The following is a 22,831-nucleotide window of genomic DNA, read 5'->3' on the forward strand; positions in this document are numbered from 1 at the left end:
TGGCCTTGTGCAACTCTCCATCATCTCTCAAACCAGATTACCACAACCATCTTTGGACTGATTTCCCTGAGTCCACTCAGCATTCCTAAAATCTATTCTCATACAGCCACCAGATGACCCTTGTGAAATGTAAGTCAGTTACCCCTGGCTGGGAACCCTCCAGTGGCTTCACATCTTAACTGGCATTAAAGTCAAGGCTGTTCCAATGGCCCAACCAGCCCTAGAGGGATGTTTCAGCCCTTCACCCCACCTTTTCATCTCTCTGATCCCATCCACTCCTTCTCCCCTCATTGCAGCCATGCTGATACCCTCCCGCTCCTCGAACACCACTGCCTGGAACACTCGTTCCCCAAGTATGTACAGCACAGGCCACCCTCCCTCACCTCCTTCAAGTGTTGATTCAAACACCTTCTCTGTAAAGCCTTCCCTGACTGCCCCCCATTTAAAATCACACAGAATATAAAAAAAGAATGTGTGTATATATATACATATATGTGTATAACTGAGTCACTTTGCTGTACAGCAGAAATTGGCACAGCATTGTAAATCAACTCTACTTCAATTTAAAAAATAAAATAAAATAAAATCACATCCCCTCCTTCTCACCCTCCCCTTACCACCCCATCCCTCTGGTCTGGTTCATTTTTCTCCACAGTACTTCCTCCTTATGATATCAATTACTTATTTGACTTAGTTACTGTCTATAATCCTGACAATGGATGCAACTTCCACAAAGGCTCAGATTTTTATCTGCTGTGCTGTGTTCACTGCTGTATCCCTAGCATCTCACTGGCACTCAATAAATACGCTTAATGATGGGCTTCCCTGGTGGCACAGTGGTTAAGAATCTGCCTGCCAATGCAGGAGACACGGGTTCGAGTCCTGATCTGGGGAGATCCCACATGCCGTGGAGCAACTAAGCCTGTGCGCCACAACTACTGAGCCCACGAGCCACAACTACTGAAGCCCATGCGCCTAGAGCCCATGCCCTGCAACAAGAGAAGTCACAGCAATAAGCCTGCACACCACAACGAAGAGTAGCCCCCACTCACCGCAACTAGAGGAAAGCCCACGTGCAGCAACGAAGACCCAATGCAGCCCAAAATAAATAAAACTAAATAAATTTATTTTAAAAAATGCTTAGTGAGTAAATAGAACCTTTTTTCAGCCACTTATTTCACCAACATTTTTAACTAGTTTAGTGTAAAACAATTCCATGATCATCATTATGTTGTTCCTGTCCTGAATTTTCTAATTAAACATCTCCCCAAAAATCTCACTCACCAGCCTGCCCTGTGTCCAATGCTGGCCTTACTGCCCCTGCAGTCGAGAAGGGCCTAATTTTTTTGCAAGTGGCAAGAGGCTTAGCAGGCTCTACCCCAAGTGTTAACAATTATTATCTCCAAATGTTGACATTTCTGGTGATGGTTTACTTTTTATTTTCTTTCTGCCTAAGTCTTGTCATAATGAGTACATTTGACTCTCATGATCAAAGAAACCACAACTGGAAATGACACCCCCCTTTAGAAACTAAAAATAAAAGTAGATTGGACCACAGCTGAAATCATTCATGCATTTGTCATCACAGCTCTGAGAAGTGTAGCCAAAGAAATCCCGAGGCCACACGCCTCCTTTCACCTCTAAACACCTGCCAACTTAGCAGCACCACCAATGGGCTGCGTTCCAGTGATGGTTTTTCTAAACTTACCCTGGTTCAGAACACAGACTGATGTCACCGGGTAATTTGGAGACAATTAACAATAAACCAAACCATCTTTAAATTGATCACTTAAAGATACAGGTGGTTCACCAGATCTAAAAACAAAACCATGTTGGCTCAACATGCTGGTTTATTTTTTTAATTTTGCCTAATCAGCAATCTGCACAAAGTTTTGTGCCAATGTCTGGCCTACTTTAATCACTTTTTCCTCTACTTAAACAATGTATTTTTTTTCACCTCCTAACCCAAATGTTCAAATGGTGAAAGCTGTTTCAAGAGAGTATACAGACCCAAGGGTACAGCATTTATCCAAGCCCACAGGAATCGCTGAACTCAATTAAGAATCTTAAGAGAACCCTCTTAGCCCTTGTCTTCTTTTAGCAAATTGAAGAGTAATAACATTAATTAGAGCCAATACTTTTTTTAAAACACTTACTTTGGACAAGCACTGATCTAGGCACTTCAAATTAATATGCCCATTTAATTCTCCCAAAGTCTGTTATCCCTATTTAAAAGATGAAAATACAGAGGCACAGAGAGGTCAAGAAATTAGCTTAAGGAGACACAGCAGTAAGTGGCAGAATTTGAATCCTGGCTCTAGGACCTATACTCTTGTACCACTATGAGTACCCACTGGGTGTATCTCCTGTGCATGCCATGGTGGTAATACTCCATGCCTTTGGATATACTACTCCCATTTCCCCTAATGTTCTTTCTTTCCTTTGCTGCCTAGAAAACTCCTATTCAACCTCCAACACCCATATGTGGGAAACCTTCCCTGATACTCTGAAACCCTGAGAATTATTCAACCTCCAAAACCCATTATGTGGGAAACCTTCCCTGATACTCTGAAACACTGAGAATTAATCATGCTCTTTCTACTTTCTACCACCATTTTCTTTGTTCATATACTATTTCATCAAAGTGTAAGTGAATTAATCTTCCCTGACTTAACTATTCATTCTATGCGAAAAGGAGCTGTATCTGATTCATATCTGAATTCTCCACACTTAATAAGTTTCAAACAAATGATTTAATTTACAAGTTTGAAACCTTTCTGGGTTTATTTAATAATATAACAACAACATTTATTAAGTGCTTACTATTCTAGGCACTTCATGTATTTTAGTTCACTTAATCCTTACCATAACCCTATTGACAAAAGTACAATTATTGTCACCATTTTGCAGATGTGGAGGCAGAGAATGTTAACGATTCTGTTATCGCCCAAGGTCAAAGCTAGCAAGAACCAGAATTTGACCCCAGGCAGTCTGGCTCCATGCTCACTGACTGTGCAGTTCATAGGTCCTGTACTGGACTTCCCAAGGTCCAAGGGAAGGTCAAACCCAGTTCTTGCCCATAAAGATGCCACGTGGAATCTTCTTTCTAAAGGATCTATGAGGGTTCACCCTGAACACTCACTGTCTAGCATGAGGGTTGCCATTAAAAAAGAAGCTCAACAGATATTTGTTGAAGGATCAAAAATCATTTCTATATAGTTTTTAAACGACTGAATTTTTCACATGTAATAGCACCAGGCACTGCCAAGGTATTAAACATAGATTACTTTATCTTCAAAATGACCTCATGAGGAAGGTATTCTTTTTAGTCCTACTTTACAGATGAGGAAACTGAGGCACCACGAGTTTCAATAACTTGCCTTATGGGCTTCCCTGGTGGCGCAGTGGTTGAGAGTCCACCTGCCGATGCAGGGGACACGGGTTAGTGCCCCGGTCTGGGAGGATCCCACATGCCGCGGAGCGGCTGGGCCCGTGAGCCATGGCCGCTGGGCCTGCGCGTCCAGAGCCTGTGCTCTGCAACGGGAGAGGCCACAACAATGAGAGGCCCGCGTACTGCAAAAATAAATAAATAAATAAATAGCTTGCCTTGTAACTTGAGGTTCAAGATCACAACATTAGAATGTGAAGCCAGGATTCAAACTTAAGCAGTCTGACTCTATAAAGTCTTGTCGCTTCCTGGGCCTGCTGGAACAAAAACAAACTGTGTGCCTTAACCAACAGAAACGTATTCTCTTAAGAGTTCTAGAGGCTTGAATTCTGACATCAAGGTGTTGGCAGGGCCATGCGCCCTCCAAAGCATCTAGGAGAGGATCCTTCCTAGCCTCTTCCAGCTTCTGGTAGCCCTGGCGTAACCTTCATCGTCACATAGTCAACTTTCTTCTGTGTCTGTGTATCTCTGTCTTCACGCGGCATTCTCCCAGTCTGTGTCTATGCCCAAATTTCGCTTCTGATAAGGACACCAGTTACAATGGATTAAGCGTCCACCCTACTCCAGTTTCACCTCATCTTAACTTGACATCTTCAAAGACCATTTTGTAAATAAGGTCACATTCACAAGTACCAGAGGTTAAGACTTCAAGGTATTTGTTGCGGGGGGGGGGGGGGGGGGGGGGGGGGGGGGGGGGCGGGGCTGCACAAGGGGAGAGACACAGTTCTGAAGGTAACAAATACCCTATACAGAACTGACTCCACAGATGCAGGGAAATGACTCCGTTTTTCTAGCCAGTTAATTCTCTTGATCGGTGCAAAATTTGTTAGCTCTCAAATCACTCTTTTGAATACAGAGGGGAGTGCTTAAATGTTTGAGATTCAAGGATTAAATGTTTGAGATTCAAGCGTTTCTTTACATACAAGGTAAACAGAACACAATCAAAATGTAAACATATTTTAAGTAAATTAGAAAGTTTATCATAAAAAAGCAAGTATTTCCCTAGAATGGAAGCCAGTTAATATACCAGAAAAATTCAAAGTAAAATACTTATAATCTGCTTACCTTCCCACTCTCTTCATTTCTCTCTCCATTTCTTCCATCAAGGCAATACTTCTGAATTTTGACCAATGAACAATCATCAAACAATATTCTATAATAGTGACCTATAATCATTTGATATTCTCTTTTAAAACTCTTAAGAGAAGTATCCATTTCTTTTGACTCTTTGGGGCCTACAGCTAACAGTTAAAGATTACATGCGGCCTTCAAATTTTTATTAACAAAAATTAGCCCTCAAGGAAACATGTAAATGAAGTACACAACTATGCAGGTAAACAGGTGTGTTTCAAATTTCTCCCATTGATAGCTTTCCTATACCTCCAGAGTCTAATGTCAAACTTGCACATTCACCCTTCATCAACTGTGCTTTCTTTATCTGTCAATCATGTGAAATACCTTTACCACACACTGGAAGCCTGATTTTCTCTGTATGCTAAGGAAACAACCACAAATTTCCAAAACAGGCTAATTCAGAATTTGGCCCTTTAGGGACTTCCCTGGTGGTGCAGCGGTTAAGACTCCATGCTCCCAATGCAGGGGGCTCAGGTTCGATCCCTGGTCAGGGAACTAGATCCTACATGCCCCAACTAAGAGCCCACATGCCACAACTAAAAGAGCCCGCATGCCACAATTAAAGATCCTGCATGCCGCAACTAAAGATCCCGTGTGCCGCAACTAAGACCCAGCACAGCCAAATAAATAAATTATTTATTTATTTGTTTGTTTATTAAAACAGACTTGGGGAAATTCTCTGGCATAAATAATTGTTAACCAACTCACGACTCAGGAATTATTAAGATGGTTTTCTTAGATGACATTATTGATAACTAATTCAATGAATACATTTTATTATACTAGCATCACCTAGATGGCAAAAAGGACCACAAAGTTGCCTTAACTCATTTTAAATATCAAAATATAGCATTTAAATCAGGATGCACAGTACACCAAAGCTAGTCAAAGCAAACATCATAGGGAAAATGATATTTCCTAAAATCAAATTCTTGACCTGAAATTCTATCTGCTTTCTTGTATTCCATCACTATCCTGACTCAAATAGAAGTGGAAGTACTAATAGGTTATTCCAAAAGATCGTTCAATTATTTTGGAAGAAACAAATGACCTATATATTTTTTTTAATAAAGTAACAGGCTTCCTGTAGAAAAAGGTCACTATTAACATGGAATAAATTAGCAAGTAAAATTCAATTTTGCTAGTACACTGCATTAAAATGCAATTTTCAGACTAATACATTTACAGAACATTTCAAGACCGCCAGTTGCTCACCCCTGGCGGCTGGAGCTTATCCTCTCTAATTATACTGAGCTCATTCTCAGGACAGAATGCTCGATGATTAAAGAAATAACTGATTTTTTTCCTCAAGAAAAACATCACAACCCCAGTTACAATCCTTTGAAAGTATATATTAACCTACAGAGAGTATAGACATTTTCTGTGTTTAAAACAGCAATTAGAAAGAAATGCAAAGCAACTACAATTACAACAAAACACAGTTTGTGTTTCTGACACGAGCTTTCCCATGCTGGTTGGTCCTTAGACTCTCTCTACTTTCCCAGGATATTTCCTGATTTTGCAATGCTCTTGTGTCTCAGGGAAATATCAATGAAAGGGTATGTGTGTGTACTCAAGCACCTGCATTCACATTTACCGAGTGCCTTCCCCATGCCGAGTTCTGTCCTCATAATCTACACTCAGCCCAATCCTATCACCTGCTCTAGCTGTGTGCCCTGGGACAAACCGGGTGAGCCTCAGCTTCCCCACCTGTATCTGCAGATAACTACAGCAGCTACTTCACAGGCGCATGGGACCAAATGATCTCCACGTTAACACATGCATCACAGACAGTGGCTGCTGTCTCACAGGAGGTGTCACAGGAGGTGCCCAATAAACATTAACCCTTATAATCTCTACAGGATCCTCTTCAGGTGAGAAAAAGTAGGTAACTTTTGCTGACAGAGACCAATCCAACATCAAATCCCAGCCCATAGGTCTTCCACACCTATTAAACTATAATATGAGGCATCAAAGACACTGAGGAACTGTCATCCACATTCTCTGAAGATACTTAAAGGGGAGGGGGGAGGTAACAGTCAACACCAAGACTATGTAGTTGAATATAAAGCATTAAAAACCTACTACCGGGCTTCCCTGGTGGCGCAGTGGTTGAGGGTCCGCCTGCCGATGCGGGGGACGCGGGTTCGTGCCCCGGTCCGAGAGGATCCCGCATGCCGCGGAGCGGCTGGGCCCGTGGGCCATGGCCGCTGGGGCTGCGTGTCCGGAGCCTGTGCTCTGCAACGGGAGAGGCCACAGCAGTGAGAGGCCCGTGTACCACACACACAAAAAAAAAACCTACTACCAATTACAAATATCTCCCCATCATTCTTCTTTAAAAGAATTATCTGTTTAAATATTTTAATACTAAACATATGTAAGTTTTTGATCAAGGACCATCTTCCACAGCACAGTAACCAATGTGGAGTTAATCTAAAATGCCTGGTCCACCTACCAATGACTTCAACAACAGGAAATCAAGGCAGTAAATATCTTGATCACTTTATAGCACACATTTTCACATTATCACAGGAAACCCTCCCACCCAGGTAGGTATCACTCTAGATATTTTATAGAGAGAAACTGGGGCTCAGGCAGGGCACCCACCTATATCCACCTATCCCAAGGCAGGGCCCAAAGTGAAACTCGGCTCTGTCTAGATCTGAAGTCCATGCTCTCTTTAGAACCACAAATGGACAAGGCAAAAGAAGGGTGAGGCCAGCTGGTCACTTGGCTATGAGGGCACACTCAACAGAATAGATGGGAAAGGTGCCACAGTTTTTGAGGACATCCCAATGAAGATTAATTTTTACCAAATCGCTTCATCTTCAAAGCAGAAGTCAGTAACATACATGGCCAAAAACATGACCCACATAGAGCATACCCAATTCACGATTTCAAACTTGTCTGGATCAGTGTTAGTCCTACAGTAAAGAAAGCCTTTGAAAACACAGGAGTTGAGGATCAGGTTCAGCTGAGTGGCACCTGTACCCTCCCCAGCTCCTGGGGTCCTGGGAACCCACACAATCTCAGAGCCTCAGCCCCGGGGGCAGATTGCACAGACATCAGAACAGCTGCCCCAGCAGCTTCAGTCCAGTGCAAATTAACTCCTTCAGGTTCCACGTTGACAATAAGTCAGAAGTCCTTGGGTCACGGTACCTCTGCTGGTGAGGACACAGGACCAGTTCTCTCTCTTTTTTTTTTTTTTTTGGGGGGGGGTTAAACTTTTTTTTTAATTGTGGTAAAGTGTACATAACCAAATTTATCATTTTAGCCATTTTTAGGTGTACAGTTCTGTGGAATTAAGTACATTCACAGTGCTGTGCAACCATCACCACCATCCATCTCCAGAACTTTTTCATCTTCCCCACCTGATACTCTGAACCCATTAAACAATAACTCCCCATTATAACCTCTTCCTTCCAGGCCCTGGCGACCACCTTCCACTTTGTCTCTATAAACCTGACTTCTCCAGGCACCACATATAAAGACATTCATACGATATTGGTCCTTTCGTGACCGGTTTATTTCACTAAGCATGATGCCAGTTCTCTTTCGTTCCCAGTTAGTCTCCTTGAAGAAACACCCCTGAAATGCACATCCTTTAGCTGAATTAAGAATGAATACATGAGAATTATGTTTTTCCCTTTTACTCATTGCTAAAAGGATACAGGAACACTGAGGGTGGCTGGGGAAGAAGAGAGGGAAAGCCAGCAGAGTCATCCCCAACATCACTGTGAAATCTCTACTTGTTTCTACTCATTCTCCCACGAACTTTTGCTTTATGCAAATGAAATGTTTAAAATCACATCACACGCAGATGTAGAGAATGGACTTGAGGACATGGGGAGGGGGAAGGGTAAGCTGGGACGAAGTGAGAGAGTGGCATGGACATATATACATTACCAAAAGTAAAACAGATAGCTAGTGGGAAGCAGCCGCATAGCACAGGAAGATCAGCTCGGTGCTTTGTGACCATCTAGAGGGGTGGGATAGGGAGGGTGGGAGGGAGACACAAGAGGGAGGAGATATGGGGTTCACTTTGTTATACAGCAGAAACTAACACACCATTGTAAAGCAATTATACCCCAATAAAGATGTTGAAAAAAAAAAATCACATCACACTGGGTATCCTCCTTTGACCTAACCATCTATCAAAAAGATATATCTGCAAGCATTTCAAAAGTTAGCTTTCAAGGTCAACACTAAGGAAAAGCAAATGTGATTTCATAAAAACGTGTATCCACCGAGCTCTCCTATGGAAGGAAATTGTTTTGGGCAAGAGAGCACCACACTGTTTAATAGCTGGTGCTGCAGAAAGAAAGAAACACCTTTACAAATGTTCATGCAAAAATCATTTAAATGTTAAGCAAAAATGTATATAGACTCTGAATGGGGCCATCCATCCCACTATTATCTCTCTCAATGGAAAACAGCACAATAGCATCTAATGAAAATCCTGTTTTCTTTACAAGAAATAAAGATAATAATGCCACAAATCAACACTCTCCCCAGTCGTCTATCTTTATTGGTTTTTCTTGTAAGCCACATGTTCTCAGAACAAAAGGGGGAAAAAGACAAAATTCAATACAATGCCACATCTTAGTTTTGCTTTTTATTTCTGCTTGCAGCTTGTAAAATATACACATAACAGCACGATCTGGTACCAGTAAAGGAAAATGACTTAAGCTAAAATAAAACTCAAGTCAGCAGGAGATGGCTTTGATCGGGAGACCATTATATGTTAAGTAGATGGAATGCAAGACTTCCCCTATTTATTTTAGTACAAATAACCTCAAGTCCTGGAAAAAAAGACATTTTTAGAAAACGACACTGACCCAGTTGCTAAGTCTCATGAATAAGAGTGGTGAGTGTTACTTCTGTTGCACCACTGCTCATACATTTTCTGCTCAAATCATTGCAATACGATTAATTCAAACACGGGGGTTTTTTTCCCCCTGAAATTCAGGATAATAGGTGGTTGAAGACATGGAGATACTGACCACAGTAATGGTATGCAACGAATCTACTGTTCACACTAAAGGTACTGTCCCATTTAGGGAAAGCACCAATGCCAAGAAAAGAGTACCCTGACAAGGGGGACCCAAAAGCACCAATCACTGCAAATTCAAAGTCTAAATTCCCAGAACTAGAAGAAACCCCCAGGGACCCCCCAGCCCTAATTCTCCTTGTGCTCCACACTGGCTCCTTCCCTGGGTGGAGGGTTTTGGGGGCTATTCCACCTATATCTGCAGCTTCTTTTAACCCTCTTCTCAGTTAAGTCCTACTGCATCTTTCTGGGAGTTGCCCCAAGCATTAAAAATCAGCAGCACAGGATAGGGGCCTCCTCCCATCCCTGAAAACTGAACCAACACTCTTTTACTCTGAATTATTCTATCTATGCAAATATTCTTTCAAAAAGACTCATCCAGGGCTCTCCCTCCAATGAAAATTTTCAGTGAGCTCGCCTGACCTAGTCCGTTTCCTGCCCTCTGTGCCAAACTACAACCATAAAGATGATCAGAGAATGAAATTCTTCACAAAGACAGACCTAGTCCATCAGCTCTGACCTCACGTAGGACCAAAACTAAACACACCTCAACAGAAAAAAATCTAAAAGCCAATATTCTTTTAAGTCGGGCTCAAGATTCCAAAATGTCAGCAAAAACCCAGGACAGGCTTAACCAAGTCTGACCCCAAGTTTATTTTTCTCATACCTAATGCTCAACTCCAGCTGGTCACTCCTCTCTCCCTCTGTCCACTTAGAGTCAGCTGGCCTCCAAGACAATGTCTAGATATCCGAAAGATGGAATGAAGTCGTAATTTGAACAATTCAAGTCAAAAACCACTCTCCATTAGCCAGCCCCTCCCCTAAATGCATCAAGCGAGCAATGATCTCTCCGGCTCGAGATGCCATTTATCTTTGGACCCAAGCCAGTGGGACTGATCAACTGATCAGGCATGAGGAAAACCAATAAAAGAAATGCTGTCCCCACTGAAGATCCTGCAGTCCTCCACAATGATGAGAAAACACTGAAGGGTGAGCGGAGAAGTCTGCCTCACGTGAAATGTTCTTTCAGGGGCATGCAAAGCAGAACTTCTAGAGCTGGCTGTCCAAGGTGTGCGCCAAGAAACACCAGTTCAGAAGAGACTGTGCAAGATGCACCCACAGGCAAACGCTGGGTTAAAGGAAGTTAACAAACTTCTTTTCAGCAGGACTTCTTAAATATGCTGATGGAGAGTAGGTATACACAATTTTCTGAATTTAATGGCAGAAACCTTTATTCACAATATATTTCCAATCACTCAGGTTTCCAATCACTTTGAGAAACACTGCTTTAGAGTACCTGGAAGCAAGCCTAGAGCCGAAGCCTGGATGACCGATGACCAGGCACAATAATAATGTGATATCAATCCAGTTTTCAGGACTACAGGATCATTAGGGCTCCTTAAGGAGGTTTTTTCGTTTGGGGCGGGGAGAGGGGGGGCGTATTCCTTGAGTATCTTTTTTTTTATTAAAGTATAGTTGATTCACAATGCTGTGCTAGTTTCAGGTATACAGCAAAGTGATTCAATTGTGTGTGTGTGTGTGTGTGTGTGTGTGTGTGTGTGTGTGTGTATTCTTTTTCAGATTCTTCTCCATTATAGGTTATTACAAGATACTGAATATAGTTCCCTCTGCTATACAGTAGGTCCCTGTTGTTTATCTGTTTTTTGTTTGTTTGTTTGTTTTTTGTTTTTTTTGCGGTACGTGGGCCTCTCACTGCTGTGGCCTCTCCCGTTGCGGAGCACAGGCTCCAGACGCGCAGGCTCAGCGGCCATGGCTCACGGGCCTAGCCGCTCCGCGGCACGTGGGATCTTCCCGGACCGGGGCACGAACCTGTGTCCCCTGCATCGGCAGGCAGACTCTCAACCACTGCGCCACCAGGGAAGCCCTATCTGTTTTATATATAGTAGTGTGTATCTGTTAATCCAAAACTCCTAACTTATCCTCCCTGCCACCAAGAGATGCTTTAAAGTGAGGCCCTCTGTACCATTCTCCTGGCCTAAAATTGCTCCTCTCCATGATCCTGGCATGGCCATCACTTACTGTCACTAAGGACACAGCTTAATAGTCACATACTAGGACCACTTGATCTAAAGAAACCCACTAGGCACTTTACATCACATCACCCATCTCTATTTCTTCACAGACCCTCCCACAGAGACAGCAGAGTGTTTTAATCATCGCCATGCCCCTCGAACCCACTGGCACATAGTAAGTGCTTAATAAACATTTGCAGAATGAATAAGGAAATGAAGTATTCTGGCTATCCTTCCTTCTGGCTTGGAGAAATAATTAAACATCTGGTTATACTTAATTTCAGTTCAATACGATTTATTATTTCAAATAAAGGGGCCATGCTTATGCTGTGGCTAAATTAAATGACATCTGCATTTCCTGTGAACACATATTTTCATCCTGAGCCACTATAAGAAAACGATGTATTTTTGATTCATTCCAGAAGCAATAATGGGTTTAAAGGTAGCCCCTCCCCTAGACTTCTCTAGAATCTGGACACAAAAACCACAAAGTTAATCGGCTCTTATGTTAACTCATACCGACCCCATTAACATCATACTATAAGCCTATACCACCATATCTGGGGATAAACTCTCAGGAAAACTAGCTGCTGCAAATGTCCTGGGGCATATTTATCAAAGCCTCCAACGACAACATTCTTGTTCATTGACATACTCATTCTTTGACAAATGTTAATCAAGCACCCAGGACTTCCAAAACACTGGGAACACAAAGATGAAGAAGCCACAGTGCTGTCCCTCCAGGGCTTATGGACTGGAAAAGGAGCCAGGGAAGTAAATGGATACAATTCTGCGTGCTAACAAAGGTGGGATGCAAGTGGGTGTGAGGGAGCTCACCATGGGAGCGAGAAGAACCAGTCACCCTGTCCTGGGTGACCATGTTCCAAGCGCAGTCCCCAGATGAGCAGAATCAGCATCTCCTGGGAAATCATTAAACTGCAAGCTTTCATCCGGCTACAGACACCACAGGCCTATGGGATCAGAAGCCCTGGGGTGGGGCCGGCCAAGTGTGTTTTAAAGAGCCCTCAGGTCACCCTGCCGCACACTGAGGTGGGTGATGATTAAGCTACTTCCCGAAAGGAGGAACGAAAGTCAAGCAGGTAAAGAGCACACAGACGGCAGGGATGGTTGCAGGCGATGGGAATAGGACAAAAGGCCAGAGAAAACTGTCGTGTTGTAAATACCGTGTGGCCCGAGCTCAGAGCACGAGATGCAGAGCAAGCAGGCCACGAGGGGCTCAGATGCGGTGCCAAGGAGCTGGGCTTCCTCCTGAGGGCAGCGAGGAGCCCCTGCGGGTGGGGTGGGTGTGCCCAGGCCTGCGGATCTCAAGAGATGACCTCGGAGATCCGGTTGAGAACAAGGAGAGGCCCTGGAGGAGGAGCTGCAGACTCCTAGGTGAGAGGCAAGAGCGGTGGGAAGAAAGGGGAGGCACGCTTCGGAGCTGGGAGTCAGGGGCACCTTACACAGCGGCAGAGACGGAGAGACCTGGTGTGCGGTAGTATAGATGGAGCATCCCTTCTCCTGGGAAGCTTGCCCGACACACACCCCACACCCAAACAGAGCAGATGCTGATCTGGGAAGCACACCTCGCATTTTACCATAGCTAGTTCTTTAGCTGTCAGAGGCAGTGGCCGTCCCAGTCAGTTTCCATGTGCATCGTTTGGAACGGCGCCCAGCACTTGGAAAGCCAAACTGATTGAATGGAGCTGGACAAGCCGAGAGGCCACTGAGAGGCCACTGCTCTCATTCAGGGGAGAGAGGACAGTGTCATGGGGAAGGAAGTTAGAAACCTATATCAACTGAACTTAATTTTTCTCTAGTCTGTTGATACCATTCAAAACACTGAAGGAAAACCTTTACAAGTCAATCATGTTATAAAAATTCAACAGTAAATTTGATCTGTTGTGTGGAGTCCACAAGCTCACCTTCCAGCTGAAAGTCAGAAAGGACCGTGGTTTGAGCGCATGTGCAAGTGAAAATATGACACAGCTCTAGGCCACAGAGAGACTGCCACCTAATCGAGATAACAAGTCTGCTTTCTTTTGTTTTCAGAACAACTCTGCAAAGCCCAGAGGTAGAGGACAGAGACATTTCAAATCCCTCTGAGACAGACCGAGTCTTTACTTTGATTTTTAGAAATGATCTCCAGCAGGCAGATAATGCTGTGACCCAATTACAGGATATTTTGGAAATAGCAGGCACCTAACTTGGGGGTGGAGCTGGTGGGCGTAGAGGGAAGAGTTACTAAGCAGACGGTACCACCTGCCTCTCAATCCTGCATGGAATTTGATAAAGAAGGGAGCTGTGACAATCAGGAAGTAATGCAACATCTCCCTTGACCTTCTTCCTGTTTTCTCACCATTCCCAAAATAGACAGAGCTAAGGAAAATCTTAAATATGTTTCTCAGCCCTCTAGGGGGACGGTTCATTAAAGGCATTTGGGTCCCTGAGAAAAAAAATGGATGAAAGGCAAAGGAAAGCCCTAGAATCAAGAGGTGGTAACAGTGGAAAATAAAACCCATGGCCGAAAAGGAACAAGAGAAACAAAAACAATGGTCAATTCTTACCCCAAAGCATACTGAGAGGCGGTGCCATAAGCTCAGCTGTCCTGGATTCTCCAACTCAAGCTCTTCAGAGACAAAAGTTAAAGTTGCTGCTTAAAACTAAAAATAATAATAGCTGTTAAGGTCTTACTTTATGCCAAGTATTGTTTCTTTGTTTGTTTGTTTGTTTGGGGTTTTTCTGTTGTTTTTTTTGGCCTCGGCGCACGGCTTGCCCCGACCAGGGATTGAATCCGGGCCACAGCAGTGAAAGCACCGAAATCGTAACCACTAGACCACCAAGGAACTCCCCCAAGTACTGCCGTACCTTACCTCACGAAATCCTCATAACTACCACACTATGAGGAAACTGAGGCACGGTGTAATTCTGTTGTCCAAGTGTAACTGTGGTGTCCGAGATCACGTGGCTATGAAATTGCAGAGCAGTACTGGAATCCTAAAAGTCTGGCTGGTAACCACCAAATTTCACCTGCCTCCCCATAGGGCTGCCCTGTGCCCACACTGCAAGATATTTAGCAGCATCCTTGGCCTCCACGCACTTGATGCCAGCAGTACTTCTTCCATAATCATGACAATCAAAAATGTTTCCAGGGAGTACTGCCAAATGTTCCCCAGAGAGCAAAACTGCTCCCTCTGAAAACCACAGCTACAGAGATTTGAAAGGCCAAATCTCTAGGTCCTTTATAGAAGCAGTGGCAAATCCTAGGTGTTGGATAGAAGAAGCAGGCTACAACACTTCCACTAAGCCAAAGAAAAATGGAAAAGGAGACAGCTGAAGGGTTTTCTGTAGCAGGTTCTGCCACAGTCCTTTGCCACGGCTCCTATAAGGCCTGTAAGGCCTCCCTACTCTCCCCTCCCTCAGAGCCTCACACACATGCCTCTACTGAAGCACCTTATATTGACACTCTGGTACATTCCTTTCTGTCTTCCTGAACTTCCCACTGTACCTGGCACCAAGTATGTGTTCAATAAACATTTGCTGAACAAAGGCATGGACAAACGAAGCCGAAGTTTCTGAGTGTACCCAAATGAATGCATGTCTGTCTGCACTAGTGATCTGGAAAAGGTATAAAAAAATAAAACTTGGTTATCGGGGAGGATAAGAGGCTCTGTTCAGAATGCAACGTTGAATCAGTGTTTCCCGAAGTATCTACGCCCCTCTGAGATCACTGTGAGTCCAGACCATGCCTCAGTTCTACTCAAAAATTCAGTTGTATTTGTTCACTCAAGAATGAATCAACTCAAGAAACCTAACTCGTAAGGAAATTCTATTTATTCATAACTTCCACCGATACAGAGTACTGCCCAGCAAATCAGGACACTCAATGTGGCAGGTCTGATGGCTGACTCTACTACCCAGGACAAAGGTCTACTTGGGGAACCAAATGAAGATCTGAAGGTAAGAACAAAGCCATCAAGCAGGAGTTTGATGCTCCCAGAAAGGGGTACCCACCATCCTCTCTCGAGCAGCCAGAAGTCTCAAGTGAGCCTCAGCGCTGCTGGAGAGGCCCTGAAATCCTCACATCAACTTTCTGAAGTCATCAAAGGCCTCTGTCACCCCAACACTGCCTCATGATTGGCATGTGACAGCTAATCAGATTCTGGTGTATTGTATTCACAATAGAAATATCCTAGACTGGAATCTGCCCAGAGAGATTCAACACAGCAACCCTTAGTTTCAGACACATTTAGAAATTATATGTGGATTTTCCAACTATTCAATTTGTGTTCAGACGCAAGAAATGCACGTGGGGGCCGTAATCTGGAGGCAACAGCTCCACCACTAAGCATATGCAGATTTAGGTTAACGGGATTTTGAAAATGGACAAAAGGAGAAATTTGCACCTTCTGCCCAAGGCTGAATCTAGGAAAGTTTCATGTTGTGGTGGAAATAATAATACAGGCTTTGTTTAGGGCCTGGGTGAGTCCTTTAATGTTTCTGAACCAGAGTTTCCTCACCTATAAAAAGGGAAAAAAGAAGAGGGTACCCCGAAAGACAAAGTGAAATGTTTCCCGTATAGCACCAGGCAGAGGTGGCCCTTAATTAATAAATGTTTTTTCTTCACCCTGGCAGTTCCTCAGCAACCCATAGACTCCTCTGTGTTGATCACAGTTCCAAGGCAAGCATCACTGTTCACTGTGTAGCCTTTAGTGAAAAGGACCTCAGTTTCCTTTTCTCTAAAATAGGAATAGCACTACAGTATTTTGTAAGAATTAAATAGGGTGACAGCTGTAAAGCTCTTTGTACAAAGAGATCCACAATATTAATAATATATTATTATTACGACCAGTGAGATCCAGATATTACGAAGCACAGATTTTTTAAGTATTATCTGAAAATACATTACCTATTTTCTTAAGCTACTATTTGAAACTCAAAAATAATTTGGGTTTTTTTTCCTCTCCTCCCACCCACTAAGAGCAACTCAAACTAAAGGTGAATAATACCAATTCCATGAGCAAATTATTCTTAAACTTACTCTAGCGACTTATCAAGGCTCACCCTGGAGGGCATGGCACTGCATAGATCCAAACCAAGCCGGCTATGACACAACTCCCGGTTCTATGGCTGTAACTCCATCAGCATTTCCTAGAATCACCAATCCTGAATTGCTAAAGCATGCTGTTTGGGCAAAAAGAGGCCTGTATGCAAAGAAACAAAAACCAAGATGTGTCATTTCGCAGCCCAGCCTGCTAAAATTCACATTTCAGTCCCTTGTCCTTTCTGCTCTCTCAGAACCTCATCTTTCATCTTGGCGTTTTCCTTGTCAGTCTTGGGCTATAATTCAAAAATACTCACTGGTTCCCAGAGCACTTTCAAAATTAGCTTCTTCTCAGCTCCTAGGACCTTGGGTCTGTACCAATGACTCCACATTCCTGGAAGGCCTGGAGGCGCCATCAGCCCACCCAGAAGCTCCAGTTTGGCCTGGCCTCTACTATTCAACTTGAGCCTGAGGGCAGAGCTCTCTACATCTCAGGCCCAGATTCCCAGACTTATCAATTTCATGGACCATTAAGCTGCCAAATAAAAATATTCCCATCAATTTGTAAAAGAAATCTTACCCCATATCCAAATGATATAATCTCAGAGAAAAGGACACATCCAATTTGAACACACTTATGAAATATTCACTACACTGCCATCACCATCACTTGGATAAGGAGAGTGGAAACCTCACCAACAGACAACAGTCCTAGCACTGTGACGTGCACATAGTAGACACTCAGTTACTTTCATATTGTGTAGAAACTAAGCTCTGATTCATAGGGGAGCGATTTGGGAAACGCTGCCTTCCATACCACCGGTAATGCCAAGTCTTCCTTCTTCAACAACAGAGGTTCCCTTCACTCTCTGGAGCTCTGCAAGTTCTCCCCAACCTTGTCCTCCAAAGCACACACTTCTCCTAGCTCAGTTCCAAAAGTGCAGTCGTTTTAGTCAACTTGAAAGGTAAAAATCAAAACAAACCATTCTGCCTCCTACTCCAAGCATTCCTGAAGCATACTTTCCAGGAGAGTTACACTGCAAAAACCTCAGTTATCGCCTAGCAGACAAAACTTTGCAAGATTTTCACAAGAGGCAAAGGATAGAATGGTTCGCTTTATCTACAGTGACCAAATCATTCACAAACAATAAAGAAAAACCTTAATCCATAATTCCATACCATTTATTTTTCACATGTTCTCTTTCCATAGCTGTCCATATGAATCTGCACATTTTATACACCAATAAGTGATACATTGTGACTTTTTTCCTGCTTGTAAAAGTAATGCCTGCCCTAGCATTTGTTCAATGCTTAGAAGACTAGGTAGGATCCAAATATTATGGAAATAAGGTCATGTACAGAGGGAATGTCTCCTGTAACTCTACACCCAATGGCCTCTGATACCTTTAACCGATCAAGGCTTCTTACTTCTTGCCAAGTTGTGATGACTTGACTTTCTAGCCTCCATGTCCTTCCTCTCTTCCAGCTCTCACCTGGTGTTCGCAGTTACTGCCCCGCTCCTACCACAGGCCCGGCAACACTGGAGCCTAGTTATGATCAGAAGCTCTAGACTTACTATTGATTATCACTTATTTAAACGTTGACAACTCTGGCTTCTCTTCACCTGCCTCACTTAAACGTTAACGAGGCTGAGTTTTGTGACCATCTTAAAAGCAAAGTACACTACAAACACCAGGTTTCCTTTGCTCTCTGCCCCATCATCATGGCTTGCCAGAAGAAAAGTTCACGTAGCTGCATCCCGACAGCCATCACTCCTGCTACTACGGCAGCAGATCAGTACAGCACCTGCTCAATACAGCGATGGTGCTAACATGAACTGATAATGATAATTTTATTCCAGAGACCAAGGGCGGCAATTCTGATCAACAGCTGAATCGGCAGGACAGGGACATGGGAAAAGTTTATCCAAATTTCACATGGGTAGGCCCCGGCAACCAAGGTACAGGGCAGCGTCCTCTACAGCCCCAGAGGAGACATATTCATTGGATTACCTGCATGCCCAAGAGCAGAGTGTCTCCTCAGAAGATGCCGTAAAACAGTTTCAAATATCTACGGCGCTCTACCCAAATCTAATCATTACCTTATCTCCTACCTAAACCTTGCAGCGCCACAAAGAATTAATGTTATGACAACCATCCTTTGACAAATAAAAACCAGAACGGGGACGTAGGAATTGGCCAAAAAAAGGGAAGGGCATTCCACAAAGCAGGACAGGCCAGACTTAGTGAAACAAAATCGGCTTCATCTAAGGTTTTATCTATAGTGCCCCTTTCCAAATGGATGCATCACAGGCCCCTGGAATGGGACATGAAGGCCCAACAGACACCCAGAGGGTGCTTTCTACTGTTACGCTCTCATTTTACATATGGGAAAACTGAGATCCAAAGAAGTGAACTGACTTTCCCAAGGTCACACAGTAAATTTAAGTAGTGGACGACCCTGGCCCAGGGTCAAATCCCACCAGACCCTTTATTATGGAGAATCTGTCACTCTGCCTTTGACAAACTATTTCAACCGAAAGAAACGCCATCAACATGCAGAATATACACTAATAACACATAAAATTAAAATGGGTAATCTGGGCTTATCTTCCTTACACTTATTTGTTGGTAGTACAATGTTGTTGAAAATAAATGAACATAAAACAGTTTCTAAACCTGGAGGGAGGCTTCTTAAAAACATTCAAATCATTTTGAAGACATGCTGTTCCAATCAAGTCTAATTCTAAATAACAAATATGTTATACAAGAGAATGCTTACTGAATAATAATGAAAACAGTTGAAGATAGTCTCATATAAAATAAAACTTTGAAGTTCTATTGCTGTACAAGCAAAGGACTGTCCACCTCCTCAGAGGGACTTTCTTGGGAAACTGACATTTATGTCAAAGATGCTGACACATAAGATATGTAAGAAGTTCAATATCAGACTTGACACATAGTAAATAATGAACAAATGCTATTTTCCTTAACTTGGGATAGGAAAATAACCTCACCCACATAAGTAGTAATATCTTCTTACAATACTTTACTAAAAGTCTGTCCTGTGCCCCTGGAAAAGTTCAGGGGTTATATCATCAGGGTACTGAATATTTTAAAACTGTAACTGAAGAAGGCACAGAGAGACAACATTCCATTTCTCTTAAAAGACAAATTTAGATATCCTGAAATTAGGGTAATCAACATAACCCTGTTCTAGTACAATGGCTAGCCTTTCAGTATTAATTCCTGCTGTAACAGAAAAGAGAGGAAAAAAAAAAAAAGAATTTGATGTTTGTTTTTGTTTCTCTGGTGGCAGAAAAAAAAAAGTCATCAAAAAGTTGAAACATGACATAAAAAGAGTTAAGTTTTAAAATATTTTATCTCTGTACACGTGGATTCTTGCACTGTTTAGTAGACTTTTCCTAGATGATTCTGTAGTCAGTATTCTTATTACTCCAGTTAACTGCAAAAAGCCAGTCTTTCACACTTTAGCTCATCGAGTTTTTCCACTACCATTTTATAAAAGTTTCAGAAAAGGGGACCCTGCTGGCTCCCTGCAGATGAATTACTTAGTTAAAAGTATCCTTTCGAAGAGAGAATGAAAGAAGTAAACACCTTCCCTGGAAAAGGATCTCAACTTTAGAGTTCTTTCTCAAAGGCCCTGAGCAAATATCTAGATCAAGCCCAGCCTAGGAAGACCCTGAGTGATTTTTCGAGGTCATATAGTAAGCCGATGACCAAAGGACAGCTATAGAAACCTTGCATCTGTTTTCCCCAGGTGTTCTGACTACCGGACCATTGTACTCTACTGCCACCTGTGTTCTCTCAGCATTTCCCCCAGCGTGGACGTTCCTCATCCTCCTGACAAACGTCATCCTTTCAAAACAGTGCCCTTTCTAGGACTGTGCAAGTTACGATGAACAACTGTTGAACAAATAACTGCTTTCAAGCTACAAACTGAAAACACAACAAAGCGGCTTCATAAAGAAATCCCCCTTCCTGAAAGGCCATCTACCCGAATTCAGATATTCTTAATTATCATGGCCATTTAAAGACAAGATTTGAAGTATAAATCCATGACAAGAAAAATAAACCAAAGACTTAAGAGAACCAAATCCAGAATAACGGATCAGGATGCCACTGTTTGCTTTTTAAATCAGTGAAATATTAAAACAAATGACAAACCAGTGCCAACCTCACAAAGTTTCTTCATTTCTTGGAATTCAAACACCACTGCTGGCATCATTTTATGATAATCCTTTAAGTATTTTACCTAAGTCATCAGGCGCAATGTAAAGCCAGTGACTGAGGGACTTCTAAAAAACCTGCACCCAATCTCGTCTGAGCTTCCGACACTGACCTTATTCTCCTCTCAGTGTTGGTCCTCCCCAACCACTCAATCCATCCAAAACCTTCTGGGACAGTCATGGCTCTAAACAGCGCTGAACTTGACTACAAAACGGCTACAACTCTAAATCTGATTTCTTCAATGTATGATTTTTTTAAATCCAGGTCCCACGCTCCTTCGGCCCTTGGCCCCTGACCCCCTCAGTTCTAGACCTCACCGCCGACATCAAGATCACCTTTCATTGTTTCTACGGGACTCCGCACCCCTCCCTCCGTCCAGCAATCTTTTTCATCGCACAAATGTCATTTCTAGCGTTCAACCCTCCATTCCGCCCGGCGGGCAGCAGAGGGGATTTCAGGACCAGCTTCCCTGATTCGGTCCCCTTCGCACAGCCATTTTCTAGTTAAAACGCTCCCTGCCTCCGAGGGGGAAATGAACTTTTCCCCCTTTGAATCCCCTATAAGCCAGCTCGGTCTTCAACTCCCCGGCAGGAGCGCGCTGCCGCACGGGGAGAGCCTAGCCGCACAGCGGAGGCCGGTGCCAGGGCAAGGGGGTGTGCGCTCTTCCCCGCCGGCGCCCACCCTCACTTTTCCCCTCCGCAGCCCCCGCCCAGCACCCCCTCCAACCCTGTCTCCCCCGCCCCAGGCCCTGCAAAGCCCCGGCTGCCGATGGAAAGAGGGCGCCGAGAAGCCAGAGGGATGGAGTCAAGGAGTGAGCCCGCGGGCGCCGTGCCACCCAGCCCTGCGGCGCGGGCGCAGGGCGCACGGGACTCCGCAGCACACGCCCGCTGCAGATGCGGTGGCAGCTGCTGCAGCTGTGGCTACGGCTGGGCAAGCGGCAGTGGCCGCGCAGCCCTCGGGGCCAGGAGGAGAGGAGCAGCCGCCCCGGCTACGCGCAGCCACTCGCCGCAAGCTGCTGCCGCTGCCCGGGTCTCTCACCAGTACTCCCGGGCCGCCCCGGGGTCGAGAGCAAAAGCAAGGAAGAAAGCGGGGCTCACCGGCGGTTCGCGCGGCGCTCGCCTCGGCTCCGGCGCCCGGCAGCTCTGCTCCAATCTCGCCCTGCCAGGAGCGCCAGGATCAGCTGCGGGCACAGCGCACGAGCTTCCTACTTGAAACCAGGACTGGCTTTGGCCACTGAGCATGCCCAGTGCCGCTCCACGAGTCCCGCTCAGAGAGCGGCGCCGGCGAGATTCCACTTCTCCGGGCTTTGGCGGCGGCTGCGCGGAGAGGCTGGAGGGGCCCAACCGGGCGGGGGCGGATCCCGAGAAAGGCGGGGCCGGGGGCGGGGGCCTGGAAGGAGGGGGCGGGCCACGCTCCTAGAGCGACCCCTGCAGGCAGAGGCTTTGGGGCCTCTTGAACTCGCGCTCCCCTTATCATCTGAGAAGATGGCAGGGAGGAATGCGGGCCAGAGTGTCGAGACCCAAGGCGATGCATCCCGGTATGATAACCCCTCCATAAGGCTCGGCGTCTGTCTGCACCAAAAGGTAACCTTATCCCTGGCTAGTCTTTTCTCCCACATGTCTGCATTCCCTTATAATGGGAAAATGTCCTCAGATGAGAGCTACCCAGGCCCATCCAGCTGCAACTTGTAGGTGAGATCTTCTCCTTCCTTCTGTCTCCTTATCTAGAACCCCAGGCATATGCCACACACACACACACACACACACACCATTTCTTGATATGAAAATCACAGCAAGATCGCCTCAAGGAAGAAGTACACCTGCAGGAGGGGGAAAACATAATTTCCTTTTCACCTCCAGGAATATTAACTAA

The 22,831-nt window shown here is 44.3% G+C and overlaps 1 protein-coding gene across 27 annotated transcripts in view; it reads right to left on the reverse strand.

Annotated features, from left to right (window-relative positions):
• APBB2 (amyloid beta precursor protein binding family B member 2) overlaps window positions 1–22,248 on the reverse strand; it is a 375,701-nt gene extending 353,453 nt beyond the window's left edge. For all 27 annotated transcript variants that reach the window (XM_032631928.1, XM_032631917.1, XM_032631906.1 and 24 more), the window contains exon 1: window positions 22,057–22,248. The gene's annotated coding sequence lies outside the window, so the exon portion shown is untranslated. The remainder of the gene's footprint in view (window positions 1–22,056) is intronic.
• Between the last annotated feature and the right edge of the window lie 583 nt (window positions 22,249–22,831).

Source organism: Phocoena sinus, chromosome 5 (assembly GCF_008692025.1).
Source record: "Phocoena sinus isolate mPhoSin1 chromosome 5, mPhoSin1.pri, whole genome shotgun sequence".
In the NCBI taxonomy this organism is placed as follows: Eukaryota; Metazoa; Chordata; class Mammalia; order Artiodactyla; family Phocoenidae; genus Phocoena; species Phocoena sinus.